The sequence below is a fragment of the Mauremys mutica genome, chromosome 3 (assembly GCF_020497125.1).
Source record: "Mauremys mutica isolate MM-2020 ecotype Southern chromosome 3, ASM2049712v1, whole genome shotgun sequence".
NCBI lineage: Eukaryota > Metazoa > Chordata > Testudines > Geoemydidae > Mauremys > Mauremys mutica.
Genome location: NC_059074.1, coordinates 102852981 through 102863273, shown reverse-complemented (window position 1 = coordinate 102863273; position 10293 = coordinate 102852981). Strand labels below are relative to the sequence as shown.

General features: G+C 42.4%; 1 long non-coding RNA gene across 1 annotated transcript; it reads left to right on the top strand.

The window, feature by feature from the left end:
* The first annotated feature begins 6557 nt into the window (after positions 1 to 6557).
* LOC123367608 lies at positions 6558 to 9997 on the top strand. Its single transcript, XR_006578555.1, has 3 exons — positions 6558 to 6763; positions 6852 to 7165; positions 8082 to 9997. It is a non-coding gene; the product is annotated as an uncharacterized LOC123367608 (long non-coding RNA).
* Positions 9998 to 10293: the final 296 nt, after the last annotated feature.

Sequence of the window (10293 nt, the reverse complement as noted above, 5' to 3'; positions counted from 1 at the left end):
AGGGAAAGAACAATGGTTCAAGGGAGAACACTAGATTTGCTTATGGGTAAATTGATGGCTCAAGGGAGTATATCAAAATTGTTTTGTTCATGCTAGACAATAGGAACTGCTCATTCCTGGCTATGGGCGGTGTTCCTTCAAGGAAGCTCACAGTGCAATTAGGCAGCTTCAGTATTTTGGATACCAATAAAGGATTTATTACTAGAATTGGTCTGATAACTACTGAGCTGTGTGTGTGCAGGTGGGTTCATTAACATCTGGAGCAGAGATCCCCCATCATGCAGTGCTTCCCTGCTTTTCTGGTCCCATAGTTCAGTGTGGTTCTTGCCTTGGAATTTCTGTTCTCCATTCTGTATGTCAATGGAGATGCCTCCCTGTCCCATCTTCGATGCAAATGAAGCTAGGGGAGTTTCCTTAATTCTGTCACCCTTGTCCTGAGGGGTTTAGGTGTGTCTTCCACCACCTTTTCATTGCTTTTTGTAAGTCTTTCTTCTGATTGGCTTTGGTTCAAGCAGAGACTGGGGAGTGGGAGGGGGAAGGGAGGTCTTCTGAGAGTCAGACAGGCTCGGTACTGTGCCCTGATTCCCCAGGAACACAGAGTTGACAGTTAACACTTGTTAACTATTTATCAGGATGCCTTTCTAAGTCACAAGCCCTGATTCCACTATAGTCTATCATCTGGCTCTGGAAGCATCTGAGAATAGTTTCAAGAAGAATCCTCTGCCTGTTCAAACACAATAAAATAGCTAAACATAAACACACATGTTGCATGCCCTTATGCCCCAAGAACTAGAGAAGTGTTTAGGTTGTCTTGTTATGTTTTGAAGGGTCAGCAACAATCCCCATGCAAGCCACATGCAATGAGAAGACGACTCTATCTCCCTTCAGTTGAAGGTTTTCTTTGCAATGCAGTTTGTCTTATTTTTGACAATGATCAGCATTTTGTTCTGTGCATGTGTAATACTTGCTACAGACAATTTGCAAACGCCCAGGGCAGAAAAAAGGAGGCTGTGGAGGATTTTTACACTATCATAAGCCACTAAAAAAACAAAACAAGTTTTTTCATCAGCTCAGTGCAAATGTTTGTGCAAATTAATTAGCCAAAATGGTCTGTTAACTCAAGACTGTGTGAACTTTTCTTTTTTCAGCTCTTATCTGTTCATCAATGGGCATGTTTTCATCAGTGTGTGTGAGTGTTTTGGCTGTGAGGAAGGCTGAATTGCTATTTTGCATGGTTGGATTGTGAAATGGAAACATGCACAATGTGACATGGCTTGAAAGAAACTGCACTGAAATGTGGCTGCACTTTGATGAATGGGTTTTTCATTTGGTGGGTACTTATGAACATTACCACAGTCCCGCTTTTTTGTAAATTCAAATGATCATGGCTGCATATATTATACCTTTTGGCATAGACTGGCAGAGCTACTGTTGCCACATCATTCCAGGTGGGCCATATTTCTGCAGGAGAGACTGCTGGCAGTAATGTTTCAAACTGAAGCAGCACCTCTGACAGACAGGCAGTACAATATGTACTGTATTTATCTGATTATATCTACTTGGAATCTGGGCAGACAGGACTACAGCTGCATACCAACAGCAATCATCCATCCATCCATCCATCCAGTAACTGGAGTTGAACTCACAATCTTTGGTGTCAAAGACGCAGGCTTCTATTTGCTGAGCTGCCCCATAGCTTAAACCAGAGGATAGTACGCCACTACTCTATGCAGAAGAAGGCAATGTTGAGCTCACACAAGCCAGTATAAGGCATTATAATACCCACAAATTCATTAAAAGCAGTGCATTTATTTTAATAAACGGTTGGTGTCTCCCAAGTCCTAATTTAAAAATAACCCCCCCCACCAACATTCCATGAATCAGAGAAAGTAAAAGGATCGGAGTCTAAATGTTGTAAAGGGGGACAACGACCAGATTGTGCATCTGTTATCCAGAATTTGGGGATTTGCACTTTTGGAGATATTGAATGTTTTAAAGTTTATATATAAAAGGGAAAGTCACTAGAGGACAAGGGGTTATGAGGAGGTATGACCCACAAACCTTGTGATGCCAACTGGCAGAGGGCACAGAGATACACAAGAGTTACAGGGATCCCCTAGGTCTGGCATCTACCTACTAGTCTGTCAAAGAACATCGTGCAATGTCTCAAACAAAAGCCTGTGTTACGCGGGTCAGCATACTCGTGAAATATATGTATGGGAAATGTATGAAGAGTTATGTATATATATACTAAAAAGTAATGTTCTCTGGGTCTGTGTTAAGGCAAGTCACTGAAAGGTGATCCACATCCCCTGTCAGGCAGAGGCAAAGAGGCACTTCTCTCACTCTGGATGGGCAAATGCAAATTAAGTATTGCATGGTTCACAATGGCTGCCTATTTTATAGTCCGAGCAAAATGCTAATCAATAGATAGCCATGGCTCGAGGAAAAACCAAAATCAGCAGGGGTTACCTTGTTTTAGGAATAAGAAAATGAACTTCTGAAACTATAGTTAGGGTGCAGAAGAACACCCACGTATACCTTCAGTCTGTGAGGACAAGCCACCTGATCTTACGAGAAGGGTTCTCTGCCAAGGGTTCTGATTGAGAATGCTGGGAAAAGGAGTTGGGGTAAACTATCCTGTAGGAGATGTCTTGTGAGTTAAGTTAATGCTCTAGAAAAGTGTGTTATGATTTTATTTTGTATGTAACCATTTGTGTCTACTATTCTTACTGTCTATCACTTGAATCCCTCCTCTTTGATAATGAACTGAGTGGAACACTGCAAGCTGGAGTGCACTGTTCCTTTGGGAGCAGCGAATCTGGGAGCTCTGTCACAGGTCAGTGGAACAGGGGCTGAAGACTGCAGAGAGTCGCCTGGAAGACTCGGGAGTTGGTGCATGCCTCTTGCTAACCTGCACGGAGTGAGCGAGGCCTGCAGACATCTGGAAAGCTGCGCATGTGCTGCCAGTGGCTGGTGGTTTCAGGCAGCTGATCCACAGCAGCCAGACAAGACTTCCTCAAGGAATAAAAGGGCACCCCAGAAGGCAGGTGGTAGCGAGGCGCCTCACAACCCTGGGTACCCCGGGAAGCGTCACAGTGGTGTAGTCAGCAGGATATACACCCAGTTTGCTGGTTAGCTAAGCATCACGCTCCAGGCACTTATTTACCAAATACTGTAGATACTAAGAGATTCACAAATGAGAAGGTTGGGAACAGGTGCAGAAAAGGTCATTTTATTTATTGTTTTCTGTTTATTTTGAGTAAGGGAATAAAGCAGCAGAAAAGGCGGGATGAGCAAAGAAGTGTATGCTAAATATACCAAAAAGTAGTTGGAAGAGCTGTGTACAGAGTGCTGCTTGTTTGCTACCAGAACAGGTGTGGAGGGGTTGAGAGCCCTGGCTGTGGAATGACAAGCAACATGAAGGGCAGCCAGATGCCTTGAGTGTGCCTACGGACTTGGAAAACCAGCCTGACCCAATTCTTGGTAAGACAGCCATGAAACTCAGACTGGCTGAGATAGAGGTCCAGATGATGGCAATAGCAGATAGAGAATAGGAGCAGGAGGCAGAGAAGCAAAAGTGGAAGGCAGAGGAAGCAGCCCTAAAAGTGGCCAACCAAGAGCACTGGAGCTAGAAGACAAAAAAGCGTGAAACCCGAGAAGCAGAAGCCCTAGAAAAAGCTAAGAGAGACTTCATGCCCTGAGCAGACACACCAAACCTGCAGGGGGAAAAACACATAAATTGAGCTTGTTTTTGGCTTAATTGGCTTGTGAGTTGCTTGTTGGCTAGTTTTTGGCTTGTAGCTTGTTGCTTGTTGCTTGTTTGGCTTGTAACTTGTTGCTTTTTTTTTTTTTTTGATCGGCTCCTGGAAGGCAGGGGCAAGGGAGGCAAGCAGGGGCAAGTGGGGGAGAGAGTCAGGAGTACACAACAGGCCCACCACAGTCCCAGACTGCACACCAGGGGGATCTAGTCACAGAGTGTTGGGGTTTGTTTTGGCCTTGTTTTGAAATGAGATTAGCTTGACTTTTGGCTTATTGTGAAAGTCGGGTGCTTATTTACCACACGAAAGTTGGCAACTGTGGTCCTGAGCATGCTGGCCTTACAAAAACTGATCTCTCAGCCTGTGAGTAACCTCTGTCACGGGATCACACAGCTGGGCCAAAAAATCCCTGATGGCTAGAGAATGACTGTCCTAATTCTCAAACAGACTGAAGAAGCTTTGCAAGTATTTAATGATGTGGATGTTAGTGAAGTTACGAAATATGTTTAGTTCTAGAAGTCTGCGTTACAAAGATTTCCGATTACTCCAGAGGCATATCGCCTCTAATTCAGAAACCTCAAAAAGGTTGTTAAGTGAAGTCCTGGGGAATATGTGCACAACATGTTGGATTATTTGAGCAAGGGGATAAAGACAAGCTGGTAGATCTGTTTTCTCAGGAGCAGTTCTTTGAGGTTTGCTCTAAGGAAGTGTGAGCCGCTGTGTGGGAGAAAACGCCAGCCTCAGTGCAAGCAGGTGCTGCAGCAGCTGACTAGTATCGTACAAGTGAGACTATTTCAGGAGCACAAGTCCCAAAGGGCCGGGCACAATCCTGGAATAAAAGAGAGTTCGTTCCAGGGAAAAAGGAGGGAGGAGAGGGAACTAAATCCACACCACCCCAGTTCCAATCACCTCCTCGTAACCCTGATTACTGGACCCCAGACCAAGAGGAAGGCTGAAGAAAGTGTTACTTATGTGGGTCACTTGATCAAATGAAAAGGCAATGCCCTAAGTGTGGGGGTTTAAGTTCAATCTTCTCTCTGTTCAGGTGAATGAAGCTACCCTTGAGTCAGAAGCTTCAGTAGTGGCAGAGGAGGTTCTGGTTAACTTTGTCAGGCCAAGATAATGGTACAGTGTGCCAGAGGTGATGAGGCACTGATGCTCAGATTTCCCTAGTCAGGAGGGATGTGATTCGGGAGAATGCTATGCTTCCTGGAAGGAGGTGAAACTACTAGCTTTAGGACAGTATAAAACCACAGTATTTTTGGCTGGCATTGAACTGAAGTGGGAAGATTTAAAGGTGGCAGAGGACTCTGTCACTTTACAGATCAAGACTAACACGGCTACCCCTCTGATACTTGACAGAAAGTATTGACTCTGGTATCTCACTGGTTCCTTTTGAAAGGCAGATGCCTCAGAGAATGCCTGTGGAAGCTGAATCCAGGTCACTGCAGCAATCAGCATGGAAGGAGTTAATGGCTGATGAGTCTCTGTATCTCCTACATGTCAATGAGGTGTGAGAGCCCAATAGTGTACTCTCATCTCACAAATGGGTGGTTGGGATTCCTGATTACCAGCAAGTTCTTTGGGGAGGTCACATGTCAGAGGCACCCTGGCCTAGAGAAATATTTTCTTGTGATATGTGACATAACACCTCTTTCACTGTAGGTTTGCCGGTGCATCTACTATTGCCACATTTGTGTTCCCATTTTACTAGCTCAGTTTTAACTTCCTGGAGCCCAGTTTGGTGCATCATCTTCAACAGATCTTTTATTAACCCACTGCTAGACATCTAGGTTTAGTGGCAATCACTGAGGCTTCCCATTGATATTCCATGGTCATATGTGAGATGGAATTTGGCCAGTTGTGTGCAAATATTTTATATTCATTATTCAAAATTATTCAAAGAAATTTCTCCTGAATTTTGTTTATTTTAAACAAAGGCTGAACTCCAAACTTCAGGTTTTATAGTTTAGAGGTGATTAATGAAATAAGTCACCTGGTATTGTTTTCCCCCCAAGTATATGAATGTAGTTATAATCTTGCGCAAATGCTTACAGAAAGAGAACTTAAAATCCATGAGTGTTTGAGTGCATGTGTGTAAAATTTGCTTTCTGCAACCATTAGTGCTAATTAAACAGTGGGGTGAATGTTTGCAAGAAGGGAACACAAAGGTGATGTGAGAATATTAATGGAACTTTTTATTTAGTATTCACACAGTTCTTACTGTGGTTAATGGCAAATACACATTGGGAGTTTGTAGGCTTATTGTGCACTGAGGGGCAGTGAACTGGCTATTGTGTGAATAAATATGAAATGGCTAGCTACACCACTGGATCTAATTATTTTGCTACAAGTGTGTGAATACACTCTCCACTCTCATGCCACTCTAACTTCAGCAATTCTACCACTCGGTTAGATTGGGGATGAAGATTACAAAATCTGGTTGAACGAAGGAATGCTGCAGCCATCATTTAAGGGTTGTGAGAAATGGTTTAACACTGAGACCCCAATATGGGCACTAGAAAACATGGGGAATGTAGCAATACTGTCTGATTCAAGCTGTCCATGGTGTAGACTAGTACTGCACTGAAGTTTATTGACCTGACTTTTGTGCTTGAACCATGATCTTCTATCAGCCAGCTCATGAGGCATCTGTTTGATCAGAAATTGGGCATTGACGTGTCAGCTGATTCAGATTGGCTTGTGCCTCACACACCCCTTGTTACGCCCACAAATCACTAGGTCTTAACGAGATGGGCTGCCTGAAATAGCTCTTACAAAACCTTGGCACTGGGCCCTGCTGGTGTCTGTGATAATGAGGGGTACTTATGCATACACTAGTTACACATACCTTCGTCTATTTAACCTATCGGGAAGGAACACTGGTGTAATCTGAAACAATACAGTGTAGCCTACATTATTTTAAAAAATAGTTCACCTATTTAATTCTCTTTGTATTTGATTTTATTCGTGTTTTGCCAAAGTTACTGTCCTGAGCAATGGTATGTAGCAGCTGTAGGGGGAATTCTAAGGATCCTCCAACCTTTCAAGAAGTCCCGTCTCTTATGCCTCTAATTCCCCTCTGTTTAGATTGCAGTGAATGCAGCACTCAACATCTGGCATGAAGGGTGAATGAACGGCCTCCTCCAAGACCACTCTGAAGACTGGCTGACAAGAGTTGCTTGGGAAGAACTGAGTGCCACCACTCTCACTATCTCCTCCCAGTGGCCAACAAGCCTCCTTTGCTATGGGCTGAACTGCTCTGGCCTGGGAGTATGAGACCTGAAGCTATTCCTGAACTCATGCCTTGTCATTGTGGTGTCCTTGCTGCTAATCCCTACATCTAGCTGGCTGACCTTCAGCTTTCTCATGCCGTTATCTGTTGCGTAATGAACTAGAAGCAGGTAAGTAATTTTGGTTTCAACTATTACATAAAGCAAACATGCATTTTGAAAGCAGCTGTTTCTAATAGTGCGTCAGTCCCTAATAGTGTATTAGGGGTCACTCTAGACTAGCTGGCTTGAATAAAATAAGAAATGATCCAAAACCTCAAATGGAACCTTCAGAAAAAGTGTAATTCTTGTATTGATATTCATATAGCTTTGTCCTTTCTAATTTTTGCTGGGACTGGAAATGCAAGCCAGTTTTCATAAATTTTCCAGCTAGATCTCTAGAATGATATGTTTCCAATATGTGCAGCCAGACATTTGATTATCTGAACCAAAGCTCTGAATTTTCTGAGGTTTGCACAGCCCTTGTAACAATGAAGGCAGAAATCTTTTTTATATTACAGGATTCTTATCCTAATATATAAATATTATCTCACTGATGCTTCAAATTATGCTACTGGTTTGGAACTAAAGGTATGTGTCATTCAGATATTTTTTGCATTAGTTTCCTGTGTGGACCATTAATTGGGAATAGATTTGCAAGAATACTTTTATTTCACTCTTCCCTTCTGGTCTTGTCTATCCTGGGTATATTCCCCTGATCACATCCATCGAGTATCATTCACCAGTTTAATATCACTGGGACCAACCCCAAGCATAGGCAGCCAAAATTTCTCTTTGCCCCAGGTGGGCTTACCCTAGTTTTAAGCAGTGATAAGCCGCACCTTTGGAAATTGTGGCTTAGTGTGTCTACACATGGGGTGCCCATTGGTGGCCAATAATGACTCTAATCAGGGCAAATCCCTAGGATAGACAAGACCTCAGTTTTTCTGGTGGGAGGGGATCTCAGGGCATTGTTGTGTACTTGTTGATTTTATGGGCATTATATTCATCAGCCACCTTTCTGCTTTTTATATTCTCACCCTATTAGGCTCCAACCACTGCCTAAGCCCTTCAGTAAGAAGGGTGGAATACTGCAATGTCTCAAAACTATGGTTTCAGCAAGCATGTGTGAAAATGTCATTAGAAAGACTTCTCTGCAACAAGATGGTTGCATAGAGAACTGTGGGAGTCAGTATCTACCATCATCACTACCATGATCTGAGCCTTTTAGGCTTCCTTTGGACCAGTTCTAGCAAAAGCTGACGACCGTTCTGTTTTGTGGAAACTTGTGAGGTTTAGACATTTGTTTTCCTTCCATATTGGAACAACATCAAACCCATTAGAACATTGTCCCAGAAATGGAATTGTGTCAAAATGTCTGGGTTTGGATCGAAACCTGAGCTATTTGAGAAGTAAATGTGCATGGGTGCGTGCATGCGTGCTCTTTCTTGTTGAAACACATATGTATCTGTGAAACAGCCTATTTCGCCAAAATTTCATTTAGCCAAAAATGTCCCAACCAGCTCTAGTTCTTGCTGTTCCTACGTCTGCTTTGCTGTGTAGTGCCACTGATGTGGCAAAAAAGCTCTCAGGCTGTTAGTGCATGACTTAATAAATATCCACATTAGACAAAACAACTATTTATTATGCATACAAACAAACATACAATGGCATACTTTCCTCCCCTCCCCTCTAACCAGTACTCCCAATTCCATAAATGTGAATGGTGAAAGCCCACCCCAGATCATCGGAGACTGCAACAATGTTACACAAGCTGGTTTTTCCCCCAAGTTTTCTAAATATTTTCCAACTTCTATTACACACTATTGTCTTCATGCTGTAAACTCTTGCCAGAACTCCCCCATCAGCATTCTTCACTGACTTTGCAAATCATTTTTAGACAGCAAACAAACCTTTTAAAGAGTCATTCATTTCTTCAAGAAAGCATTTATGTTTATTATATATGAAATAAAAACAACTAGAATGCACATTTTACAACTCTCAGATCTCCACTGAAAGCCATAAACAAAACCTCCTGTGACAGGTCAGAATTTTATTCTCTTCTATGCATTTAAATTTGGGAACATACTTCTTACCTTCCAGAGCAACCAGGACACCCCTCTGTGTATAAAGCAGTTTTAGCTGCTACCAACTCTACATAACTTCACCTACACCTGGGAATCACTGAATTCTCAGTTGACTTAATTCTTTATCACTTCTCCATTTGCCAGTTGTCCCCTCGCTTTTCTATGGTATAGCTCTTCTATATTTCTGCATACATATTCTGTATGGTAAGATCACCACTTTATACAACTAGCAATGTACTGTTCCACTGTTTGCTATTTGTCTTTTGATCCTCCTCCTATTTATTGATGGCATTCTAAGAGGAGTCTAGTGGCTAATGCACCAGGACTGGTGTCGCTAGATTTGAGTTCTATTCCTGACTGTGAAACAGTGATGCTGTGTAATTTTGGGCAAGCAGGTGAGTCATGTAAGCCCGCACCTTCCAAAATTGTCTCTGATTTTGGGTTGTTTCCATTTTTGGGCCCTCAGCTTGTTCCTACTTTCACTTAGAACAGTGCAGATCCCTTGACTGCTGTGCAGTTGCTCCTGATTTACACTGGGGTTGAGGAGAATTGGGCACCTGGCCTCTGATTTCCCATTGACTTCATGTGGAATTTCTGGTGAGCAAAATCACTGAAAATATGAACTTGGGTGTCTCATGTTGGGCACCCAAGACTGAGGCATCCAAAATTAGAGACAGCTCCTGAAAATCTTGGCTTTTCACTCTTTCTGTGTCAGTTGTTCCAATTGTTTAATACAAATATTTGAATGCCTCAGTGGGATGCTTTGAGATCTTTGGATGCATAAATATCTTTGCTGCAGACAAGTGAAATGTTCTTTATAGTAATATGGGACATTCACTGATGTATTTCAAAGTAAACGTCTAAACAGTTTCACATATTATTTTTTCACGCCTGTTACATGGTAACTTAAAAAGTCCTTCTCAATATTCCTAAATGTTGAACTTCTGAGATGAACTAAACAACTCTAACCATTTTGCTCAGGGGATGAATTGACTGTTCAGAAGAAATAATACACATGTTGTAAGACAGCTGGTCTCTCCATTTTATGGCTCTTCTGAGCAAATGTGACAAATAGATCTTATGTCCTCCCTGTCAGAGAGTGATCAATATGCTGTCACATTCCTTTAGTAATCTTGGAATTTTGTTCTCCCACCCACGTTGATGATGGTATCA